A 26,698-nucleotide genomic window follows, 5' to 3' on the forward strand; every position below is an offset into this window, starting at 1 on the left:
CCTGGTTACAAGGAGGAGGCATAAAAATTGTTTTTCTTAACCTCTGAGGATAGGACAAGAAGCAATGGGCTTAAATTGCAGCAAGGGCGGTTTAGGTTGGACATTAGGAAAAACTTCCAAACTGTCAGAGTGGTTAAGCACTGGAATAAATTGCCTAGGGAGGATGTGGAATCTCCATTATTGGGGATTTTTAAGAGCAGGTTGGACAAACACCTGTCAGGGATGGTCTAGATAATACTTAGTCCTGCCTTGAGTGCAGGGGGCTGGACTAGATGACCTCTCAAGGTCCCTTCCAGTCTTATGAGTCTATGATTCTATGTGTGAGGGATCTGTTTTCACATTTAGGCCCAATCAGCCATCCTTAGCACATGGAAAACTCCGGTTAAAGGCAATGGAGTTTTGAACACATAAGGCCTGCAGCATCCAGACCTAGTGTTGAGGAATAATTCATTGCTGAATAGTAGAGAAAAACCTCATCATGTGGAAAGCTACAGAGCTCTATAGGCTGTGTGCATAATACATTATCGAGAATTGAGCCATTCTGAGTGACTACCAGTGCGCTGAAGATCATTTTTCAGCTTTATTCTGTGGAAAGCACAAAAGGCTCTGTAACATCTTCATGTGATACCTCATCTAAAGGGACAGCAAGGAGACAATAGAGGATGAAATGTGCTCCGCTGCATGAATGTTTACCAGAATGCTCTATAATAACTGTCACTTAAACTGCCATATTTTTTGTATACTTCTTTGCCCAGTAGCCATTCCCACTGAAATGTGTCCCTACGGAGCTGGTGTATTAGTGAGAAAATTGTGACAAATGTGTTGTCTGCATCCAGGGTAGTGAGGATTCCCCGGGCCTTGAGAGAAGATGTTAAAAAAAATTAACGTTACAGTACAGTATGTCAACTCATTTTCTTTGGACACTCTAGGCAGATTCTTATCCATTAGAAATAGAATTGGGGAAGGAGAAAATCAGTACTGGAACAATACTGGTGTTTGAGGGGAAATATACTTAGGGTCAGATCCTGGCCCCATTCAAGTCAATGGCAAAATTCTCTTAGGCCTGGTCTACACTTAGGGCTAGTCTACACTGCAAAGCCTCCTAAGGAAGGCACATCTTATACTGGCAACTCTTTTGCCAGTATAATTAAACTGGATGTCTCTGAATGTCACAAGCCATGCTGGCAAAAGTACTCTTTTGCTGGTGTAAGATTTGTCTACATGGGGGGTTTCCCAGTATAACTCTGTCAGTTAGGGGTGAGGAATTAATTAATGGTCCTGGGTGTGACAAAGGGCTGAGGGAATGGCAAAGTGTGTGCCTACAAAATTTAAGCAGACTTCCTGAATAAGTCAGATAGTTATAATCACTCTTAACAACCATTCTTAATGCATAGAGAGTCACCTGGTCTAAATCTCATGAAGTCAAGGAGGTTACACTGATTTTCACCGGAGGATCTAGCCCATAATGTACAAAGAAAATGCGCTAGTGCCATTAAGTCTGTGACATACAATGTATTCCCCAAGTTATACCACCTTTTGATTTTGAGAAAAAGATTCCAAGATTAGTGCAAGGCCCATGATGAGTTGCTACATTTACTTAACCTTAGGTCCTGTAATTTACAGGACTGAGTGACTTGCAAGTCCTTGGATATGTCTGAAAAAGCCGTAAGTCACATCTGTGCATGGCACAGCTTCTGTAGTCCACAATAGTGGGAATTTAAGAAGTTAAAATGTATAAAAAATTAGGTCTTTTTAGGTCACCAGAGTGTCATTCCATAGAGCAGAAATGATCACCCTGGTTAATTGTACCATCATTTGATAATAGGATGTAATTAACATGTTGGACCATGGGTTACTGCAGTGGCAGTCATTATTTAAAGAGGATAGTATGTGCCCTGGTACTGTAATCAGTCTTAAAACAAGTGCACAACTTATTCATATGTCTGTCATGGCATTTACATTCAAGGCTGTAAAATACTTAGGGTCACATTTGTCCCACATGGAACTCTGACTTCAATTCAGTTTGTGCCCATTTACACCTGGGCTAAGCATAGGCCTTAACATTTTCTGTTCATGAATGATTAAATTAAACAAATAGAAAATGCTGCTGAACAATGAAAATGTACACAGGGACAGTTGTAAAACAGCAAACTCAAAGAGAAATTATACTGATTGGAATGATCTGACCTCCCATTGTATTTCAAACACTGGTTTACCAGAAATCCTTTGAATGGAGAGAAGCTGGACATATTCTTACCTACCTTTGTGGTTAGAGCCTTGGCTGCGTACTTTCCTAAAAAAACCCACACCCCTAAAAGCCCTTGAAGCCTGTTGTTGGGTAACATGGGATGGCACCTCTTTCTTTTGCAGGTTTTCCACAGCTGTTTCCAATTTTTTATTCTCCTGCTTTATCTGTTCAAGCATATCCTGTGTCTGGACTGCTTGCTGCCCTGTTAAAAGAGCTTGGGCTTTCCAGTGCTCGACAGCCTGGAATGCTTCTTCCAAAGCTTGGGTTACCACTTCTATTTTCCTGTTTTTTTACTTGCCTGGCCATTATTGTAGCATGGTATTTAAGCCATCTTACTGCCATGGCCATTAATTGCAAGATTTGAATTTTTTTACTTTTGTTATTGTTTTTCAGAGCTTCAGTTTCTGCCATTGCTTTACATATTCCAGTCCATGTTTCCCCATTTTCTTTTTTAAATTTATATGCCGCCCCCCTTGCTGGCAATGCAGCAGGTCCACATTTTATCAAACTCTGTGGGGATTTTCAGGGAGGGGATAAGGGGGTTCCCTAGCTCATGGTTTTCTATCATGTTAGATCATGATTTCTACAGAGTACAGCTCACTTACTTACCAGATTAGTGGTCATGGGTCACCAATGTGGTTAGATGTTTGGCTTCATGTGTGTGTTCTTCTTGTGTGCTGCTCCAGCTCTGCGCAGACAGCTGGCATAGCAGACCTCGAGCAAACCGCCCTATGACCACAAGGTCCGTTAAGGTATGAAGGAGCCAGGCCAGGTTTATTGTTGGCAAAGCACAGTAATAGCACATGACAGTCTCTACGAGGATACTTAGGGCTTGTCTACACTGGCAAATTTTGTCACCAAAAACTGCCTTTTGGCAACAAAACAGCAAGAGCGTACACACTACAATGAGACTTTTGTCACGAAAAACGCCCAGTTCTGGTGACAAAAAACTTCCACCCCATGAGAGACTTTTGTCTTTTCCTCTCCCGTTATTGTCGACAAAGAGCCAGTGTAGACACTGCTGATTGTTTTGTCGACAGAACTGGCTTCCACCAGTATCCCACAATGCCTGCCCTGATTGCTCTGCTCAGTATTTTGATCTCTGCTGCCCTGCAGGCATGCGCCCCTCCCCTTTCAAAGCTCTGGGAAGTATCTCTGTGCTGCTCCATTTGGGGAACAAACAAAGAGCAAATCATTGGAATGCTCCTGTTCTGCCCGGCACTAGGAACACAGCAGCAGGGAGACGGGGACAGACTGCTGCGCTGCTTTGCCATTCCTCAGCATGGAGATCTCACAGAGCTACTCATGATGCTGCTCTCGGCAGCTAAGGGGGCTGTGGGAGAACTGGGAGAGTATCCCAAGATGCGCAGTGATCAATTCTTCCTTCCCACAACAGTGCACTGTGGGATAGATACCCACGGTGCATTGCTCACCCTGTCGATGATGGTGTCCCCAATGTGAACATGATCTGTCGACAGAGGGAGCAAGTGCGAACGCTCTTTGGCGATTTTTGTTTTGTCAACTTTTGGGTGTCGACATAAGTTTTGTCAACAAAACTTGGTAGTGTAGACAAGCCCTAAGACGTGTGCATGTGACAATGGACGTAGATCAGTGAATGGCGGGACTTTCCATTCCCCCCCTCAGCTGGACAAAGATACTCCCTCTGAGATACATCTTTATACCCTGATACAAACAAGTTAGTACTGCCCCTCTGACATAGTAACTGCCCCCAACCTGGCTAGTTATCACCTTGTACATGTTGGTTCAATCAAAACATCTCTATTATGTACTGTCATCCTGACCTTATCTTTTAGGAGGGTTCAGTGTGTTCCTGTTATTCTTGGGAATATTTTTGTACCATCCTTGATATCAGGATGTGTTTGCGTGAGTATTCTGTGACAGACACTTCTTAGGAATATGTATGTCTGTAATATCAGCCCTGTTCTTGCCAGATTCTGTGAGCAGGTCCTCCCTTGTACCAGGCTTCTGATTATGTCTCAGGCTTTCTTCCTACTACAACCTTTAATAGCATTTGATAATTCCTAATCTGTAATAGTGTTTAAAGTGCAAATAAGGAGTTAAGAGCTGAAGTTCAGTTGTCTCTGGATAAATGCACTGCAGGTGTGTAGTTAAGTGCTAATTAGATAACTTGGCTATAATAAAAGGAAATGCAAATAGAACAAAGATATAATTGAACTCAAAGAACTAGATCCACTGCTGGTGTAAATCAGCATAGTACCACTGAAGTCAACAAAGCTGCACCAATTTACACCAGTTGAGAATCTGACCCAAAGTGTGTGCGCTTTGGTCTTTGAGATGGACTTCAGAGCATACATGGAGCACGTTTCTGGAACAGTGAGTGAGGGTTAATGTGACTTTTGTATCTAAGTCTTGCAGTTTGTTATGAAAAATATCCTGTTGTGCTTTTAAGTTCCCTTGCCTGTACCAATACTCCGGGGTGCCACCTGATGTACTGGGGTCCCACTAAGTTCACTCGTTCCACCAGCCTGAGCTTCCTCACTCTGCCCTGCTGTACCAGGTCCTCAAGCCTCCTCTAGCACACACATAGGTAGGGATACACCCAGCTACAGAAAGACACAGACTTTGAAATCAGCTCTGCCTGGGAAGAATCAGCTTGGGGATTGCCCAGTACTCAAGTGCACACACCTTCTGGGGTGTAAACCCAAAATTGTATTGTCTTGCGCTGCACAGAAAACTACGGCATAAGCTCATGAAATTTGCTCCCTCCCTCAATGTGGAGGAGGATATGCACCGCTTTTTGTCCCCCCAGTTATGAATTGCACAAACTGGTTTAAAGAAAACAAAACAAGTTTATTAACTACAAAGGATAGGTTATAAGTGATTGTAAGGGCTAGCAAACAAATCAAAGCAGGTTCTTGAAGACAAGCTGCCCTTGCTTGCAGGTTAAAACTCCGGGTATTTCTTTCACAGGCCAGATACCTTTTCCAGCCTGGGCTCAGCTCTACTTCCCCTCCCCTCCCCACAATCCTTGTTGCTTAGATGTTCTCAGCAGTTATCCTGGGCAGGAGTTCAGTGAAGAATGAGCCAAGATTAACTCACTTCTCTGCCTTAAATAAGATTTACATATGGCAGGAATCCTTTGTTTTCCAGTTTGATCTCCATCCCCTTTGTGGAAAAATACTAGCAGTCCAAGATGGAGTCCAGTATCGGGTGACATGATCACATGACCCTGCAGTGTCAAAGCAGCCATGAATCAAAGGCCAGCATCCCAGGAAGCTTCTCAGGAAGTTGGGAGATTAGCATCTTCAGAGTCCTATTGTTCTCCCTAATGGCTCATCCAGGCTGATTGCCTACTGTCTGGTGGGTGTTCCCCAGGTGTAAACGCAGTTGTAATTGTTACATAGTTAATATTCCTAACTTCAGATACAGAAATGATACATGCATACAAATAAGATAATCGTGTTCAGTAAATCATAACATTTCCAATGATACCTCACGTGAACCATCTAGCATAGGACATGTCTTAGTTATGATATAAATATAGCATAAGAATATCTCTGTGAAGAATATGGGGCATAGGGTCACACATGGTATTACTATTTTTCTCTAAAAGTTCCTATTAGTAATTGGTTCTGGACAGATTAAATGAAAATAAATAGACTGTAGTTATTATCTGTAGCTCTCAAATTTCTTTACAATGGTGGGTATCCTATTTTACATGCAGGGAAATCAAGGCCCAGTGAGGTTGTGACTTACCCAAGACCACACAAGGAGTTGGTGGCATAGCTGGGAACAGAACCTAACCTTGTAACATCCAGTCCAGTCTATTGGCTCACACTACCTTTCTCAGAAGACATTTATATCTACAGGACTATTCCTGGGCCAAATTCTGCCCTTTAACATATTGGTTGACTGCACTTGAGATCAATAGGAACAAACTATAAGAGCAGGATTTGGGAGTTGATTATGATAAACAATTAGAGCTTGGCAGGAAAGCTTTTCCCATCATGGTTAGAATTTTCAAGATTTTGAAGGGGGCGGGGTTCTTTCCCAAATTGGGACAAAGGTCAGTCTCAAAAATTCATAAACCCCAAAACTGAAAAAACTAAAACAAAAAAACCCCCACAGGATTAGTTCAATTTAAATGTTTAGTTTGAATAATTTTGAAACATTTCATTTTGATTTTGACCTTTTAAAACTTTTGTTTTTACTAAAACTTAACTCTAAATTTCAAAACAAAGTGTATCAACCTGAAAAATTGAACTTTTACTTTGAAAAAATGTCAAAAAAGGACATTTAGACAATTTCAAAACTTTTTTTTTCAAAACGAGAAATTGGTCAAAACACCATCAGTTTCAATTTAATGAATTTGTACTTTGCAACCAAAAAAAAAAAAACCAAAAAAACCCCCATTATTGTAAAAAAATTTCCATCCTACTCTATAAACAATGCAGTTTATAATGTTGTACTAGTATTTGGAGAGATTCATGGTTAAAAAAAAAAAAACCACACCCAGATTCCTCTGTTTTATGAACTTCTGGCATGGAGTTTAAAATGAAGATGCTCAGAGTTCCTGGTTCTCCCACAAATGTCCTGTGTGAGCTTGAGGAAATCATTTAAACTCCCTTTGCATCTGTTTCCAATCTTCTGCTTGCATGTTGCATCTCTTTCTCTCGCTCTTGGTCTGCTCTGTGTACTTAGACTGTAAACTCTTTGAGACAGGGACTGTATCTTAGTGTATTGATAGAAACTAGCAGAATTGCTGCCCTAATCTCAGCTGGGCCTTTTAGGCCCCATTGTAAAATACATATTAAATAATAGCAGAATGAGATAAATGGTAGTGAAAGACATGTCTCTAATTTATTATAGCAAAATTGAGAGCCAGTGATCATTTCTGTGTCTTCTATCGGGTGCTCCAATAGAGCTAATGGGTAGATATGGGTCAGCTGACTAATGTTGAGTTTGATCACCCTCTTGGCTATTATTACCATCAGTCCCATCCCTTTCCCTTTCCTTTAATTCATGTTTCTCTTGGCAAATGACGAGCCGTATATAGAGCTACGATTGGTTTCCATTTGCTGGAGCTTATAGGAGGCTTGGTTTGGCTGTGTGGGTTCCCACTTTGATTCTGGTAGACCAGATGTCAGCTCTTGACAAGTCTGTAGTTGTCAACTGAGCACTGACAAATTCATAGCTGGAAACCAGACCAGCTCATTTGTATGTTACTATTGTTTTGCTTTATAACTCTAAAAAATGCCTACAGTGAACTTATGAACCTAGGCAGGAGGAATGGTTCCCTGGCCCATCAAGAAGGACTATCAAAATTAGATGGGTCATTGTGGAACATCACAATACAAAGACTGGGTTAATGGCCCTCTCACACGCATGAAGATGCTACATGTAAGAAAGCTTGTCCCATCAGCTTGAATTCTGGAAGAAGGAAATAAAGATAGGTGTCATGACAATTTTTCATGTCTTTTGATATTTGGATTCTCACAGGGCTGGAGCTGGAAATCAAAAGCAGAGATCCCCCAGGTCAACCTGTGTTAGCCCTAAAAAATCCTTTCAGTGCTGGCAGCTTACTATAACTCGGTCACCTTTTAGAACTATAGACTGAAACTATACGTTGCCTGCTTTAAGATGTAAATAACTCTCTCATTTGTTTTTTTCTAGTTAATAAATCTTTAGTTAGTTTACTGTAGGATTGGCTACGGCGTTGTCTTTGGTGTGAGATCTCAGATGCAAATTGAGCTGAGTAAGTGACTGGTCTCTTGGGACTGGAAGCAACCTGAATTGTTTGTGATCCTTGGTGTATAGCAACCAACTATCACTAAGTCCAGCTTGCCTGGGTGGCAAGACCGACTGTAGTGCTCCAGGGGACTGTCAGTGACTCTATGGTAAGATTGCTATAGTGTTTTAGGAGTTCTCATTTGTTACCGGGTTGGTGAAATCTAATTATAAAACATACCACCAGTTTGGGGTCTCTGCCCTGCTTTTGAAAAGTGTGCCCTGAGGTTGGCACTTATAGTCCTGCACCACTGCAGGCAGCGTGATACCCACACTCAAAGTTTTGCTTTGAATTTTGGATTCAAATAAGCCCAGAAACACAAAGTGAAAATTCAGAGGGATCAGCTGAGTTTTGTTGAGTTTTATCAAAGCAATAGAGCTTCAGCTAGTTTCCATGCAAAATCATAAACTGGCCCAGGAGCTGTGGAAGATTTGAAGCCATCCTGATCTCAGTTCAGGTTTGTATTGAAACCCAAACCCAGGAATTCCACTCTGTTCCAAGGTTTGTTGAGAATATTTTTCAATGTGCTATTCAAATGGATGTTTCCAAGGCAGTGGTCTGATCCTGTTTAGTTTCCTCTGGTGAGTAGTCCCATTGACTGCCGTGGCACTGCTTGTGTCAGCAAAATAAAGTGGGCTCAATGTAGGGTATATGCTGTTTTAAATATATATTCTAGGGCTGTCGATTAATCGCAATTAACCCACGCGATTAAAAAAAATTAATCTCAATTAGAAAAATTAATCGCGATTAATTGCACTGTTAAACAATAGAATATCAATTGAAATTTTAATAAATTTTTGGATTTTTTTTACATTTTCAAATATATTGATTTCTATTACAGCACAGAATACAAAGTGTACAGTGCTTATTTTATATTTTTATTACAAATATTTGCACTGTGAAAATGATAAACAAAAGAAATAGTATTTTTCAACTTACCTCATACAAGTACTGAAGTGCAATCTCTTTATCATGAAATTGTAACTTACAAATGTCAATAGTTTTTTGTTACATAACTGCACTCAAAAACAAAATAACTTAAAACTTTAGTGCCTATAAGTCCACTCAGTCCTATTTCTTTTGTTCAGCCAATCACTAAGACAAACAAGTTTGTTTACATTTACAGGAGATAATGCAGCCTGCTTCTTATTTACAATGTCACCAGAAAGTGAGAACAGACATTCGCATGGCACTTTTATAGCCGGTATTGCAAGGTATTTATGTGCCAGATATGCTAAATATTTGTATGCCCCTTCATGCTTTGGCCACCATCCAGAGGGCATGCTTCCATGTTGATTATGCTCATTAAAAAATAATGCGTTAATTAAATTTGTGACTGAACTCCTTGTGGGAGAATTGTACGTCTCCTGTTCTGTTTTACCTGCATGCTGTCATATATTTCATGTTATAGCAATCTTGGATGATGACCCAACATGTTCATTTTAAGAACACTTTCACAGCAGAGTTGACAAAACACCAAGAAGGTACCTATGTGAGATTTCTAAAAATAGCTACAGCACTCGACCCAAGGTTTAAGAATCTGAAGTGCCTTACAAAATCTGAGAGGGATGAGGTGTGGAGCATGCTTTCAGAAGTCTTAAAAGAGTAACACTCCGATGCAGAAACTACAGAACCACCAAAAAAGAAATTCAACCTTTTTCTGGTAGCATCTGACTCAGCTGATGAAAATGAACATGCTTCGGTCTGCACTGCTTTGGATCGTTATCGAGCAGAACCTGTCATCAGCATGGACACATGTCTTCTGGAATGGCGGTTGAAGCATTAAGGGACATATGACTCTTTAGCGCATCTGGCATCTTGTGACGCTGGGTACAACAGTGCCATGCGAATGCCTGTTCTCAATTTCAGGTGACATTGTAATCAAGAAGCGGGAAGCTTTATCTTCTGGAAATGTTAACAAACTTGTTTGTCTGAACGATTGGCTGAATAAGAAGTAGGACTGAGTGGACTTGTAGGTTCTAAAGTTTTACATTGTTTTATTTTTGAACACAGGTTATTTTTGCACATAATTCTACATTTGTAAGTTCAACTTTCATGATAAAGAGATTGCACTACAGTACTTATATTAGATGAATTGAAAAATATTACTTTTATTTTTACAGTGCAAATATTTGCAATAAAAATAAATATAAAGTAAGCACTGTACACTTTGTATTGTGTACTGTAATTGAAATCAAGATATTTGAAAATGTAGAGAACAGCCAAAAATATTTAAATAAATGGTATTCTATTGTTTAATAGCATGATTAATCGCATAATTAATCACAATTACTTTTTTAATCATGCAATTAATTGCAATTAATTTTTTAATCGCTTGACAGCCCTAATATATTCCCTTTCCTAGCTGTGGTATTTCTAGTGCTCATGTTAACTGCTGCACTCTTCCTTTCTGTTTAAAAGTATATAGCTACACTGAAGTATTATTCACAGAAAAGGCGTTTACTTACTCAATTTGGTCAATTCACAACATTTCCACTTGATTTCTCTACATCATATTTAATGTGAAATATTCTTGCCCATGTGCTAAATTGCTTTTGAACAATCAAAGAACTCCATTTTCTGACTGTAGCGGCTTTTACAAAAATCAGGGATTTTCATGCTTTGATGGGGAGCATAGTAAAATGGGCATTTAATTTGAGGAATCCTTATTGCTTTAACAAGGAAAAAGCATTTTAACAATTACATTGATTTTGCTGATGGAGTGAAAGGGCTCTCTACAAGTTAAATCATATCCAGTGCGGTGTAAGGCATTAAGGCATGGGCTGGATTGTTACGGGAGATTAATGGTGAGTACAAGAAGAAACATTTTTTGATACAGAGAATAACATTTACATCTGTTAAATCACACAAGTGAGAAATCGAACAAATTGGTTAATGAAACCCTTTCACATGATATTGAAGGAGATTGAAGAGGTGTTTCATGTATCTGCTTGGCTAGTAAGGGAACTATGGCATCGATTCGGCAGTCCATCCCTGTACAGCAAAATCACTTATGTGTGTCCTTTAGGCATGTGTTTAAGTCCATTGAATTCATTAGGGTTTAACCATATGCTTTGGTGGGTTGGTGCCCAAGGCCCAGAACCTCAAAGATATTTGGATACCTAGCTCCCATGGATTTCAGTGGAAGTTAACAGCCCAAATATCTTTGAGGATTTGGACCTAACTGGCTATATTCTCTATTATAAAAACCCAATCAGATTTTTAATTAGAATAAGGGCATTATTCTAAATTTCAGTTGTTTGACACCCTTGTGGCCTGATCCTGATCTTGTTTACACAGTTTAAATCAGGAGTAACTCTGCTGTGTTTAGAGGAGTTACGGAGAGGTAAAACTAGAACAGAATCAGGCCCTTTGTATATTTTATTGTCTTTAATATTGAGGATGAAAAAAGGCACAGTGACTGTATAATCAGTCTTTTTAATTTAGACTATTGAATCCAACTTGTAACAGAGCAGAAGTGCCAAACTTCTATGTGTACATTTGATTTTTGTATGGACTGCTTACAGTAGAACTCTGAACAAAACATTATGGTTGTTCTTTCAAAAGTTTATAACTGAACATTGATTTAATACAGCTTTGAAACTTTACTATGCAGAAGAAATATGCTGCTTTCCCTTTAATTTTTAGTAGTTTACCTTTAACACAGTACTGTACTCTGTTTGCCCCCCTCCTCCCCCCCGTTTTTTTTTGTCTCTGCTGCTGCCTAATTGTGTACTTCCGGTTCCAAATAAATGTGTGGTTGACTGGTCATTTCGTAACTATAATGTTTGTAACTCTGAGGTTCTACTGTACAGATTATAATCAGTGGCACCATATTGAAATATATAAGAATAATGCAGTCCGCCTGCCTAATTGTGTTGAATTCCTAGCCCATAGCATAAAAACCAGCAGCATGAATATCCTCCTTGCTAGCAGCCGGAAACAGCATGGACCAAATAGGCAGGCAGACTGCATTATTCTTTCACCTTGAACGTGGTTTGTCATAAACAATGTTGTGTGAACTTTCAATGCTCCTCTATGCTGAAGCTATTTTGTGCCCTAATTCTGTACTCTAATTTGACACCATCAGCTCAGGATTAAACAAAGACTGTGAATGGTTAGCCAACTACAAAAGCAGTTTCTCCTCCCTTGGTTTTCACACCTCAACTGCTAGAAGAGGGCCTCATCCTCCCTAATTGAACTAACCTCCTTATCTCTAGCCTGCTTCTTGCTTGCATATATATACCTGACCCTGGAAATTTCCACTACATGCATCTGACGAAGTGGGTATTTACCCACTAAAGCTCATGCTCCAATACGTCTGTTAGTCTATAAGGTGCCACAGGACTCTTTGCTGCTATTCTATGTAGTGGATTTTGTATAGGGGATTTTAGTCTCCTATTTGGAGCCACTCATAAGCACTACATTTCTTTTTAGGTGTGTGTTGTTTGTTTACAGGGCTGGCCTTACCATGAGGTGAACTGAGGTGGCCATCTCAGGTGCCAGCCTGTGGGGGGTGCCACTAGGACCCAGAATTGAGACCGTTCAAAGTTTTGGCCCAAGCGAGGGGGCATGGGGGCATCATTTGAGCTCCACGCCTCAGGTGCCAAAATGTTGTGGGCTGGCTCTGTTTGTTTATGCTCTTTGAAGTAGTGGCCATCTCTTTGTTATGTGTTTGAATGGTGCCTAGCACAATGGGAGGGGTGAGGCTGACCTTGGTAGGCACTATTGAAAAGCAAAGGAAAAAGGAATCTAGCTTTATAGGGATGGATCCTGGGCTACATTCCCAGTACAAAGTGATCTCTGGCATAAGGGGATCCTCCCATGGCATGGAGTTAGTGAAGTAGTTCCAACTCCACTCCCTGTGGTTGATCTAAGGACTATGGCTTGGAGAAAGGGGAAATGTTATTTCCACTGATGCCTATCAGCCATATCATCCCCTTTGGGGTGTTGGCAGCCAATAAAAGTTAGAGCATATTTCAGGGTGCTGTAACTTGTGCCAGGGATACTAGCCCACTGCACAACTGGCCAGGATTAGGTGAGGATAATGGTGTCTCAAAGCAACTTTTACAAACAGGCACACACGTGCCCCTGGGATGAGTTGTGCGCTCCTTGGCCACGTGGGGCTTTCATCTGGGCCATGCCCATTAGAGAAGATGTCTATGGTTTACCAGTTCAAAGGCTTTGGACAGATGGATTAAAATATTACGTCTAAGGTAAAGGTGAAGTAAAAGCTATTTATGACGTTAGAATAAGGCAAGGATGTTGAAGGATCCACCCTGAAGCCATATTGCATCATTTAAGAGACAAAGAGGAGTCAGATAGTCAGAAACTTGTGTCGCACCATGTCTCCCAATAGTCTGGGAGAAGAATAAAAGGGCCATGTGTTGGGTCAGATGGATTTCATTCCCTCCTCCAGCCCCTTCCGTAAGGAGATCATTTTAACACCTGGCCAAGTACAAGATAGTAACATTTCAAGGGCAGGTTAAGTAGTTTAATAATAGGCATAGATCATACTTGCTTAGACTGGGAAATTTAAAAGCCTGAGATCCATTACAAAAACAGAAACAAATGCTGGCACCAGTAATCAATAATAATTATACACAATAATTATGTTGGGCTTGTGCATACAGTATAAAAATTTAATGAGAGGAATGGAGTCCTTTTACAAATTGTGAAAAATAATATTGTCCTGCTGTTCAAATGCAGCTGAGTAAACCATTTAATGTAAGCTCTCCTCAACTCTCTGAGCACTAACAGGTTTTATTTGTTCTGAGAGCTGCCTCACAGTCTGTGGTCACAAAGCAGATCTGGTTGTTAGCTCTACAAAGCTCGCCTTTTTGGGGCAAATCCCTATTTTTAATTGAGCCTCAGAGTGTGTCTACTTAGTGTGCAAAGTCCAGGCTCTGACTCAGGTTTGAGCCCAAGCCTCCCTCCATTCACACACACATCAGTCTGACTTGGTTCAGCAAGCTCTTAGTACCCAGATCCTAGGACCATGTTAGAGGGGTGGGTCAGAGTCCGAGTCCTGCTATGACTTGGGTCCAAGCCCTGTCATTTTGCAGTGTGGAGGCAACTCAAACCACAAACTTGAGTCAGAAGGTCTGTGTAGTGCAGTATGGAAGTGTTAGCATGGCTGTGAGACCTAGGTCCAGCAACTGGAAACCCAGGTTTATAATGCAGTGTGGATACATGGAAATACCAACTCCACAAGCCTGGGTCCCACAGCCCCTGGTTTACAATGCAATGTAGACACCCTCAGAGACAGGTGGGAAGACTACAGAGCGAATTCACTTTTTCTGTTAAAGGAAAGTTCAGGATTAAATGGGGAAGGGAATTATGACCTCTCAATCCATAATACCTTTGATGTATGGAGAGACTGTGGTTTGGTGCATAGGGCACTGAAATGTTTGCTCATTTTCAACTAATTTACTAACGCTGCAACATAATGTAACACAACAGTTCTGAATGCAGGTGGGGAAAAAAAGCTGGATAGCTAACATATTGGAGACACTGAACTCGGGGGAATCTTGCTTGTATAATCTGTTTCAGTTCAAATTACAGATTTGGAAAAAAACCAAATCACTGGCTTCTCGGTAACGAGTATTCCAGAATAATTTATTTTATGGTGTTTGAACTCTGAGGAACATGACCGTGATAATTAGATGTCGTTAAAACTTTTACTCCTGTCTTACTCCTCTTCTCTGCTTTCTCCCTTTTAATTAATTTTGTCTTCTTTTCTCTTTCTTTCTTGCCTTCCCTTTTCTCTGAATTCTTTGCTGTACAGAAGACATAGAAAGTATTGGCCATTGTCTCTCATTGTTTAAAATAAATTAAAACCTCTTGCTGTATTATGTGTCAAACATGTTAATGAAGACAGAAACCGTTTGTATTTTATTTGCAATGAACCTATGTTTGTGAATCTTTGTCTATGTGTATATCTATCTATCAGCCTACACATATATATGAGAGTACCTCTAGCACCTAGAATATATGCTCACATGAACTCTGTCAGGAACTGTCAAAAATACAGTGAGACACAATATTTATGAAATGTAAGCAAAGTTGTTTGTGCTTGTTCAGTTGGAGTGGCACAGGTCACTGGCAAAAGACCTGATCTTTTCAACATGAAAATGTCATTTATTTGCAAAATCGGGTTTCACTGCAGGACAAGAGGGAAGCCATAATATTGTTCTGTGGAATCTTTTGATCTTTTGGCAGTTAAAGTCTCTTGCATGAAAGAAGACATTCTAAACATGTAAAATTCATCAGGTTTCCATGTAAATGAAACTTTATAGTTTTTGTGGTGTTTTGGTATAAGTGCCTAGTTTTCCACTTATTTCTCTTGTCCCCTGTCCTCCCTCTTCCCCCTGCTTAGAAGTGTGGAAAACCCTTGTATATGTCTCATTTTTGTAATTTAAAAATGACACTCCAGGTACCTTTCATAACTGGGGTGGTCCTCTCTCATATATAAAATGTCTCTTGGAATTTAATTATTACATTTGCTAAAGCATTAAATATACCCTGTAATGGTCCTGACTGCACACAATAGTCATAATAATATATATTATAAAAATGCTAAACTAAATACAGCAGCAAATGCAAATTAGGATCTGGATTCTGCTCTCATTTACACTGTTATTAACCTGCATTAACTCCACTTACTTCAATTCAGTTACTCCAGATTTATACTGCTGTAAATGAAAGCACAATACAGCCCTACTTCTGCATATGATAATAGATTGTGACAATGTGTTTGGGGAATGGGAGAATAAGTAAACTGTATTGTGTATGGACAGCAAATAGGACTGAGGTCACAGAATAATGGAATAATGTATTTAAGCAGAGGAAATTGGATCCCACACCTTCTGGCCCCTGACATCAACCCTTTCTGGTTTCTCCTGTTGTGGGGGAATCTCCAGTTTGCATAAAACCAGTATAGTTCTATCTCCCCTACATAAGAACCATATTGGGGGCATGCCTAAGGGAGGAAGTGTGGCTGGAGTGCTTCTAATTTTAAGACCATTGAAGTATTCATCTATTCACATCAAAATAGAAGCAAGAAATGAAATAATGGTTTCACTCCAATTACTTTGAGGGCAAGCCTCCATATCACAACCCCTCCCTTCCTCACCATAATCAGTGACTTTATTGACCTAATTGGCTGTGGCACCTAGGACAGAATGAACTCAGATACTGAACTATATCATCTGACACCTAGCAGTGGGCCCTAGAGAAAACAGAGGAGGCATATTGACATGGAGCAGCATCTCGGAGCTTGTACCGTGACTTTGGAGAGGAACCTTGCTCGACAAATGTCTCCCATTTAGTTCATTTTTTAACTCTGGGAGGTGCTGAGTTACCAAAGCAGGTAGTAAGTTCTGGATCACAGCACTACAAATAGACTAAAATGTTATTATCTATACCTGTTCAACAGGGGACTTCTGTCGCCAAGGCTGGCAATCAAGACTATTCCATCAGAACTAAATGTCCTTAATTACATATACACGAAGTCCTGAAGCAAAGCATGGGAGAAATACTGTAGTTTGCTATTTTGATCCAAATAAATTAAACAGCCATTGGGCCTAGTTCTCCACAGCCTTGTACTTGATGGAGCCATTTCCAGTAGTGGAAGAGGGGTGTAAAATGCTACCAAACCAGAATGTTAATATTTTATACCTACTTTGCAATGGTGTAAATGGAGACACAGGCTCTAAGAAAGTGAAGAATCAGGTAGCAAAGGCAGCAAAGAAAACATGAACCGAAAGAGCTTATATTTACATCAGATAAAAAAAAGCTCATCATCGCTTCTCCCAAGGACTCAGAACTCTCACAGCTTTGCCATGGTCAAGGCATAATCACCAGGATTTTCACTTTTAATACTGAAAGGGATGTGCTCCCTCCCGCCCTGCAGGGTCCTAGATCCCAGGCTCCAGCCCAAGACAGGAAGTCTACACAGCAATGAAACAGCCCCGTAAATCTGAGTTGAGTGCTTAATTTGTGCCAGGGCTTGCCAGGCTGAACCCTACACTTCTAGGCGTGGCAGTTCATAGCCCCTGCACCTGTTATGAATGTGAAAAAATTGCTTGAGCCCCCACACCTCTTTCATTACCAATTAAACACTGCCTGAGTCAGTTGGCATGGGCCAGCCGTGGGTTTTTCTTTGCTGTCTAGATATACTTGAATGTGTCTTGATACTGGGCAATAAGGGCTACATTCTCGTCCTGTAGCAATCTTTTCCCTCACTTGTGCTTTAATCTGTAGCAAGCACCAGTTCTCCGGGGCAGAGATCATGTCTTCATGTGTGTCTGTGCTGTGCTTAAAGCAACGAGGATTTATTGACTGGTCTTGATTGGGGGGCCTCTAGGTGCTGCTATACTATAGATACTAAATAAGTGAAGCCTTAGAAAGGGAAAATGTAATCGCACATAATTAAGGTTTGACATCTATTGCTTTGTGGTATGTGGAGCAATAAACTGCTGATGAGATGTATTAGATGCCAAAGTGAAGTTGAGTTGTTTAATCACTCTCAAAATCTACTACGAAGCAATTGAGAGAGTTGTTGCTGTATTACAACCAATCCAAACTTGAAAAAAGAACTGTTATGCATCTTTTTCTTTTCCTTTTGAGCCCTTGAAAGGGGACGGTGCTGGTTCTTTCTCATATCAGGCTGTTGCCTACACCTTGAAGGATGCTGGTTAAAAGGCAGGGGTGACAGTTGACCTGTGTGGCTGTATAGGCCCTAATCTTCTAGCCAAATTACTGTCCTCGTCCTTGTCCTGTTTGACTCTGGTGCAAGCAGCTCAGGTCAAAGATGGAATTCTGTAACACCATTCCTACATGGAAAAATGGGTTTGGGTTCCGCTCTGGGCTTCCTGGTTCATACTGTGGGGGTCACCACAAAACTGAGATCCTGACGCAGGTATGGAATGAGGACTGCTGTGAGCAGGGTGGTGTATCGCAGACATGCTGTATGTGTGCAGGATGTCTTTGCACACCCAGAAGTGCGGGGGTGGATGGAGCTAGATAGATACAGGTATCTCCCACTTTCCATCAGGCATTGCAAAACTGATGGTTGGCCTTGCAGAGATGGAGGCAGGTTTAAATATTGATTCACTAATCAAGAGCTAGTCATTATTTACATGAATAATAAATCCAAAGAGTGTCTTGTGTGGGAAGAGAGTCAGATGACTGGACACAGTTTCCATTACCGAGCCCTTGAGGCTGTCAGTTTCCCAAATTAATATAAATCTAGTAAAATCAGTGCAGATTATAATGTATTCTCAGTTGGTGAGATTTTGAATTGACTGGATACATATGATTAAAGGATCTGTTTCTTTCTCTACATTTCCATTCCCCAGTCAAGGACTAGATTCTGTTATAGGCTGGCAGTAAATCACCACCTCCAGGAAGCATAGGAACACCTGTGCTTGAGAAGTGTGTGTTTGAGACACAGTGCTCCCAGGGCCTACTTCCTTTCCAAGGGCTGTTCATAAAGTCAGAATTTAGTCTCATGAGTAGCACATGGGAAGAAGCAACATAACAGAAGGTTAGTACTTTACCACTGAATTGCTCATAAGCATATGGAACCATGTTAGAGCTATATGCTCCTTGTGTATGTGGAGAGAGGAATTATGCACTGGCCAAAGAGGAACTTTTGACCAAAAAAAAATTAGTACTTTACAATTTATTTTGCATACTCATCACTGGAATTTCTATCTTTTTACTGTAGAGATAGAGCCATGGTTTGGTAAGAATACAGAAGTCACTGAGCATTATCACAGCTATCAGAGGTTCACAGCTAATACCTCATCACTACATATTGTGTTATAATTTTGCCTACATGTGAATAATTTTGGATTGCAGTTATATTGAGTGTGATAGTACCTGGTTCCTGAAATTGATGCTGCCTACAAAGACCAAAGCATTTTGTAGACTTTTTTTATTCTCACCTCGAAAGTTTCAGAGAATGATCAATAATGAAAATATCTGTATATATGAGCTGCTAGTGAAAAACAGGTGTCTTTGGGATTTTGTGGCATTGGAAAGGATTTATTTCCAGGAAACCCAGATCCTAACCTAGCAGTGTGTTGCAGAGCAGCTACTGTACACCCACGCCAAATATGGAGCCTTTGAAATGACAGATTTTCAGTTGGTGAATCTCTTCACTGCACCGAAAATTATGTTTTGTTGTTCTGGAGCTATCACAGAGTAGCTTAGTGCAGCTTTGATAAAACACATGAGAGCACAGTTCATTATCATTTAAATGAGGATTTCCAGCCATAATTATATCCTTAGTCATATTAACAGCATTTTTCACTGAACACACATCCCTTGTTTTAAGTGATCTCCCAAGTACAAAATGTCAAGATCCAGTTTTAATACTTGAAAACATCATGTGAAAGCATGTGGACAAAGTGAAAGATTTCAGAAATAAATGTCAGAGTCATCGCCTTTAGGTATAAAAACATATTTATTCCTAAGAGGTACATTTGCCCAGGAACCCGGTACATTGGGCAAAATATACCTCCAATGCTGCCTGTTCTAGCAGGCCACATATTACTGCTGTACAGAAGACATGGTGGAAAACTGATGCAAAGCGATTAAAAGAAAGGCAGATGGCTCACACATAGTGGTTGTTATAAAATATATACATTTTGTTTTCTTTGTAGACTTTGGAGGTATTTCTAACATGCCTTTACAAGCCAGCTACTGCAAAAGGCACTATAGAAATGTATCTGGTAAATAATAACAGGAACATTTATGACCAGGCATCTGTAAGCTGGCGTCATCGTCCCTCCGTGTCTGCTTCTGAAGGAGGCCATGCCTCCTCGTAGTTTGGTCTGCTAGAGTATTCAATCAAAGAAAAGAAGGGGGGAATTAGCAGTTCTCAATGGGCCCTGGCCTTCATGCGGGGCATGGCCATAAACAGTCTGGGCTCTGGCTTGCAGCCAGGCAGAGCTATAGTGTTTTATTCACCCAGCCTTTAAGCAGGGCAGGGCAGCAAACAGTCAAGGCTCTGGCCTGTGTCAGGCAGAGCTGTAGCACCAGCCCCAGTCTATGGGACTCAGGCAGGGGTGAGCATCAAGCACAGTCTCTGGGCTCAGACAAGGGTGCCTGAGGCGCAGGCCTAAGGAGGGGGAGTACTGCCAGCCCAGGGCCCTAACAGTGGCAGAATGGTCCGCTACTGGGTCAGCAGGGATCCGCCCACAGCACACTGACCTTGTATCAGGCCAGGTCTCAACCAGACCATTGTCTAGTTTCCCTGGACTGCTTCCTACTCTCCCCCTCGGGTGTACCTCCATCCAGGGGTCATCCTCAGTCTCCCCGGGACATACCGCCAAGGGTAGCCGTAGCAACTCCTCAGCTTCGGGAGTGGCAGAGCTCTCAGGAAGCTTGTGCAGGCCCTTGGGGGAGCTGCAGTTCTCCTTGGCATCCCACTCCAGAAGCAAGGAAGACATCTGTCTCCCTCAGCAGCTCCCTCTGAACTGAGCTGCTGGGCCGGCCTTTTATACTTCCTTTTCCTGTCCTGCCTGTGACGGGGTGTACCAATCCTGCACGGAGCCAATGGGGGCGGACCAATTACTGTGTACCCAGGAGGCCATGCCCCCTCCCCCTATTGCACATGCTGCAGGTGGAAGAGCTAGATAAAAGGAGGCAGCAGGATATGTACTGTGGGTTCCTGTAGAGGTACCTGTGATGCCCCAGGTGGCAGAGCTGGAACACCCAGACTATGCTGTGAACAACTTGCTGACTGATGGGAAAGCTGAGCTGCCACCAGCTGAGGAGATACCCAGGATGCAACTAGTAGTAGGAAGTGACCCAGGGGAGGTAACAGAAGTGGATACCTGAAACCCTGATGGGGAATTCTCTGGCTTCATAGGGCCTTGGGTCAGAACCTGATGTAGAGAGTGGGGCTGGATTCCCCTACCACGTCCCAAGTACTACTGTGTGCCCCAGTGAGGTGGCTGCATGGCTCTAGATTGTTTGTTTGTTTTGGCTGCCCAGGGGCTACAAATTATTTGTGTACATGACCCTGTCAGGGTATTGGAACCCACTTGGTCACAATCACCTGCTTAACAGAGAGTCCTGATGACTGGGTGATGGGGTGTACCACCCCTGTATGGGAGCAACAGGGCTGACCCAGCTCAACATGCAGGGTCACACCACCCCTTTCCTTCCGGTGTGCAAGGCATGGTCCTCCTGGATCTGCCCACCAGGTGGCTTGTGGTATTCCCTTTGCATCCATCTCTGAGGGACGCCATGCCTCCTTGCTGCACATCTGAAAAGAAACATAAGGATTTCAGAGTTCTGTAGGCAAAAGGTTTTATTGCAGTCCAGCTTTTGAGTAGTACAAATTGTCACTAGCATTGTCTCTTTGTAACTTAAACCTGCTCTGAAAGTTTGAGAAACTGCGGTTTGAGGATTGAAGAATAGGACTGAGAGTAAGGAGTAGAGTTGTATGCATAAAGACTTTTCAGTTTGTTTGCAATTCCAAAAAATCAGAGAGAAAAAAATAATTTTGGGTGGAACCAAAAACTTTGTATTATTTTTTATTTTCAGCAAATCAAAAAGTGTGTTTATTTTTAAAAAAATCATTTTAGGTCAAATTAATGTTTTGTTTGACCCAAAATGAGTTGTTTCATTTCAGTTTCAACCATATGAAAAGGGTTTTGACTGACTATTTGTAATAAAATTGAAACCAATTTTGAAACAACTTTGTTTCAAACTGAAAAATTGAAATGTTTCTTTTTTGAAAATGTCAGAAAATCTTGTTTTGGCTTTTTCCTGGTTGGTGGTTTTGTTTTTTACACAACCATTTTGGGAAAACAAACGCAAATATGTGAAATGTTTCAGTGTAGCAGAATCTGTATCTTTTCTTAAAAAAAAAAAAAAAGGCCAATTTTTTTTGCCCCATGTCTAGTATGAAGATATCAATTCTCTACCTTGAGTTGCTATGTGACCATGGGCAAGTCTCTGGACCAGAACTTTAGTTGGTGTTAAGCTGCCTTGCTTTGCTGATTTCAGCTGAGTTATGCCGATTTTACAACTGGATCAGGGTGTTATCCAACACCTCTCCATGCCTTAGTTTGCACATCTGTAAAATAAGGATAACAATATATAACTACTTCACAGTGGCATTTTAAGCCTTAATTTATTAGTGAATATAAAGCTTCTTTAGATCCTGGGACGAGAGATAATGCAATAATTATTTAGCACTTCCATAGTAATACAGCTGGGATGCTTCTGCAAAGATCCAACAGTGTTTTAAATCTTAAGGCGGAATTGCTCTTTTCTCCCTCACTGCCTCACCAACACTGAGTACATACAGAAGCTCAGCAATAGCCAGTCATGATTTCAGTTCCGTTTCAAACCCTGGAACTAAAGTGAAGCCCTGCAGAAATGTAATCCTAACTAAAATATCATGGATTTTAATGGCTGCTTCCATGAATAAATCATGTGAAGCTACCTACTCACTGAACCAGTTACCAGGATCATAGCAAATATTAGTTTTCTGTCATTTATAATATTCACTTGTGGAACTAGAAAAGGGATTAACTAGTAAGAAGAAACCCTATTATCATCCCACTTGTGTCAGAAAAGTCAAGGCAATGTTTCCTAGGAAGAGAGGAAACCTTTGAAGTTATTAGTCATCTTTCAAAAAGTAAATGGACTTATTCTTTTTTAAAAAACTGGGAGAATTAATTTCCTCATAGAACTTGAAGATTGGAGTCCTTTTAAACTCAAATTGTCATCAGTTGGACATGATTACTGCCAGAAAGTACAAAAATTAACTAAGGTTTTTATATTCTTGGAGCTATTCATTGTTCTTGGTATATTCAGATAAATAAATTGCCATTTTTTTCTTTCTAGCCCTGATTTGCTGAGCACATTATCTTCCCTTGTAAGTTCTCTGAAAGTCATGTTAAATTGTCAACAGTATGTACAATTAAAGAAAAAGCTAAGCAGATATCCACTCTATTTCTTAATATATATATATTTTTAATAACATATAGAAATGGAGGAAGCCTATTGTCTTTCAAACAAAGGCCTTGCTGCATATAGGCAAACAAAATTCATCAGACTACAACAAACTCCAATTCTGTCAACTCTGATTTCACAAACCTCTGTATTCTGAAATTACTTTGTGCCCCTCTTCCTTGTCACTATTGATGGTTTCCCTGGAATAATGAAATCTACATGTTATTAAAAGTTTACTTGTTCCCCAAACTCTCTTGTAAAATTCAGGTTTGCATGTGTATAGATTTGCAATGCAATATTATCTTTAATTTTCTCCCACAGGCTATATTCCATTAGAAGTAATAATTGTGATAAGAATCACGTTGTTTTGGTTAATTTTATAGTGATAATTAAAACTTTATTTAAGGCCCAATCCTGTTCTCATCGAAGGAAACTGCAAAATTCCCTTTGACTTCAGTGGGAACAAGATAGCGGGCCCTTAGGGTCAGATACACATATTTGCACAAGATACACTACTTCAGTCCCACTTTACCCCTCAAAATGGGATTTAAGTGGTCCATAAGCCTTGCCCCAGTCCTCTGCACAGGGATGAATTTCATTCATAGGCTCAGTCCTGCAAACATTTATTCATAGGCAAAGTGTTTTCAGGAGTGAAGTCAATGGGACTACACACATGTTTAAAGTTAAGCATATGCATAAGTTATTGCATAAGAGGGTCTTTGTGACCATCAGTGTGAGGAAATAGCAAGTTTTTATAGCTCATCAGGCATTTAATTTTTTTAACATTTTGTGTGATTTTAGTTATCAGGACAGGTTTGGGAATGACAGCCAGGTTCCAACTCTTTCTGTGGGTTCTTTCTGTGCTTGGCCATTTCATCTTTTTTCCCATTCCTCCCCTTTTTTGTCTGTGAAATTGGATTAATCAACAGAATCAGTGCACATTGAGCCTGGCCTCCCTAAGGGAGACTAAGGGATTCAGGACCCCCACTCCCATTGATTTGAAATGTGTAGGATGATTAGAGAGGCTACAAATACAGAAAACCTAATAATAATGGGGAATTTTAACTATCCTCATACATGTTACCATAGGATGTGATGCAGAGATACATTTAATTACATTATGGTAGCTATTAATGAATTGTTCAGCTACATTCACCTTTTGTACCAGATTCTGTGCTCCACTTGGGACTAAATCAAGAATTGCCTCTCCCATTATAGGTTCCAGGACTAGCTGTTCTAAGAAGCAGTCATTAATTGTGTCTAGAAATTTTAACATCCTTGTAGTGGGGGAAGATATCAAAGAAATCCACCCCGGTAGCATTTAACTTAAAAAGGGGGAACTAGACAAAAATGAGGAAGCTAGTGAAATGGAAATTCAAAGGAACTGTCACAAGAGTGAAATGCATGCAAGTTGCATGGAAACTAGTTTAAAACACCATAATACAGGCTCAAACTAAATGTAAAACTAAAATAAAAAAATATTAAGAGGACCAAAAAATGCCATCATGGCTAAACAGCAGAGTAAGAGGCAGCTAGAAGCAAAAAGGCATCATTTAAACATTGGAAATCAAATCCTACTGACGAAAATATAAAGGAGCATAAACTCAGGTAAGTCAAGTGTAAAAGTATAATTAGGCAGGCCAAGAAAGAATTTGAAGAGCAACTAGCTAAACATACAAAAATGAACAGCAATTTTAAAAAGTACACTAGAAGTAGGAAGCCTGCCAAACAATCAGTGGGGCCACTGGATGGTTGAGGTACTACAGGAGCACTCAAGGAAGAAAAAGCCACTGTGGAGAAGCTAAATGAATTCTTTGCATCAGTCTTCATTGCAGAGGATGGGAGGGAGATTCCCACACCTGAGCCATTCTTTCTAGGTGACAAATCTGAGGTGCTGTCCCAGATCAAAGTGTCAATAGAAAGGTTTTGGAACAAATAGATAAGTTAAACAATAATAAGTCACTAGGACCAGATGGTATTCACCCAAGAGTTCTGAAGGAATTCACATATGAAATTGCAGAACTACTAACTGTGGTATGTAACCTATTGCTTAAATCAGCCTCTTTACCAGATGACTGGAGGACAGCTAATGTAATGCCAATTTTTAACAAAAGCTCCAGAGGCAATCCTGGCAATTACAAGCAGGTAAACGTAACTTTAGTACTAGACAAATTGGTTGAAACTATAGTAAAGAACAGAATTACCAAACAAATAGATAAACTCCATATGCAGCATGTGGACAATGGTAATCCAATTGATATAGTGTACTCGGACTTTCAGAAAGCTTTTGACAGGATCCCTCACCAAAGTCTCTTAAGCAAAGTAAGCTGTCTTGGGGTCAGAGGGAAGATCCTCTCATGGATCAGTAGGTGGTTAAAAGATACGGAAAATGGTAGGAATAAATGGTCAGTTTTCACAGTGGAGAGAGGTAAATAGCAGAGCCCTCCAGGGATCTGTACTGGGACCAGTGCTGTTCAGCATATTCATAAATGATCTGGAAATGAGGTGGCAAAATTTGCAGAGAGCACAAAATTACTCAAGATAGTTAAGTCCGAAGCTGACTGAAGAGTTACAAAAGGCTCTCCAAAAACTGGGTAACTAGGCAACAAAATGGCAGATGAAATTCAGTGTTGATAAATGCAAAGTAATGCACATTGGAAAATATCCCAACTATATATACAAAATGATGGGGTCTAAATTAGCTGTTACCACTCTAGAAAGCTCTTAGTCATTGTGGATAGTTCTTTGAAAACTCCTGCTCAGTGTGCAGTGGCAGTCAAAAAAGCTTAACAATCTTAGGATAGATATGAAACAGAAAATATCATAATGCCACTATAGAACTACTATGTATGCCCACACCTTGAATACTGCATGCAGTTCTGGTCACCCAATCTCCAAAACCAAAAAAAGATATTCCACTAACAGAACAGGTAATGAGATTAGGGGATTGGAAATTATCAATATCCATCAATGTGAAGAGTCCCCACTCCAAAATTAAGAAATGAAACATAGTTTTTACATATTTTGAAAACCAAAGATATCTTTGTGTAGTTGATAATAATAATTGTAATAATAAACAGGAGCAATCAGCAGTTGTACTACTCTTCAATAGCCATAGAAGCAACAACCTCAATAATCACCAGGATGGCACTTTTACACAGTATTCAATACAGCTAAAAATGTACAGTGTACACTGAAAAACCTTCTAATAAATTACAGGGAATGTACTTTTAATGAAAAGCAGTATTTTGCATATGCCCCTCTGCCTTGCATGTGAGAAGGAGCTGAGAGAACATAGATGGTTTTTGGATTTGAGAGAGAAGCTTGTCTAAGACATTCCCTCCCCTTTCATAGAGATCTATGCTAAATTAAGCTGGTCAAATTCTAAAAAAAAGACAAGACAGACTAGCTCCAATACCATTGTGGATGAAAGCACTGAGTTTAGTTTGCTAGAAGTCGTGGGGTCAGGTTACTTTATTATTCAAATTGCCACTGGATACTTGTGAAAAAATCTGAGGATCCCAAAGGTCTGAGCTAAATGAACGTGTGGGTTAATATTAATTATTTATTATTACACACTTATTTAGCAATTTGTACTAGAAAATGTGGTGTTTTCACTATTTGTTATTTTCCTATTTAAAATGTTTAAATCAATCAGGGAGCAGCAATAATATATTGGGCCGTATTAGGAAGGATTT

At 40.3% G+C, this 26,698-nt stretch overlaps 1 protein-coding gene and 1 long non-coding RNA gene across 6 annotated transcripts in view; one reads left to right on the plus strand and one right to left on the minus strand.

Annotated features, from left to right (window-relative positions):
• RBFOX1 (RNA binding fox-1 homolog 1) overlaps positions 1-26,698 on the plus strand; it is a 2,584,986-nt gene that overhangs the window by 249,796 nt on the left and 2,308,492 nt on the right. The gene's annotated exons all lie outside the window — the stretch shown is intronic.
• The window catches only part of LOC123344030, a 53,528-nt gene continuing 46,488 nt past the window's right edge, over positions 19,659-26,698 (minus strand). For 2 of the 5 annotated variants that reach the window (XR_006572439.1, XR_006572443.1), the window contains 2 exons: positions 21,965-22,116; positions 19,659-21,300 (listed from right to left, as the gene is read on the minus strand). This is a non-coding gene — a long non-coding RNA (uncharacterized LOC123344030). Of the gene's footprint in view, positions 21,301-21,964; positions 22,117-23,144; positions 23,201-26,698 lie in introns of all 5 variants that reach the window. The other 3 variants (XR_006572442.1, XR_006572440.1, XR_006572441.1) reach the window with 3 other exon arrangements.

The sequence above is a fragment of the Mauremys mutica genome, chromosome 11 (assembly GCF_020497125.1).
Source record: "Mauremys mutica isolate MM-2020 ecotype Southern chromosome 11, ASM2049712v1, whole genome shotgun sequence".
Lineage (NCBI taxonomy): Eukaryota > Metazoa > Chordata > Testudines > Geoemydidae > Mauremys > Mauremys mutica.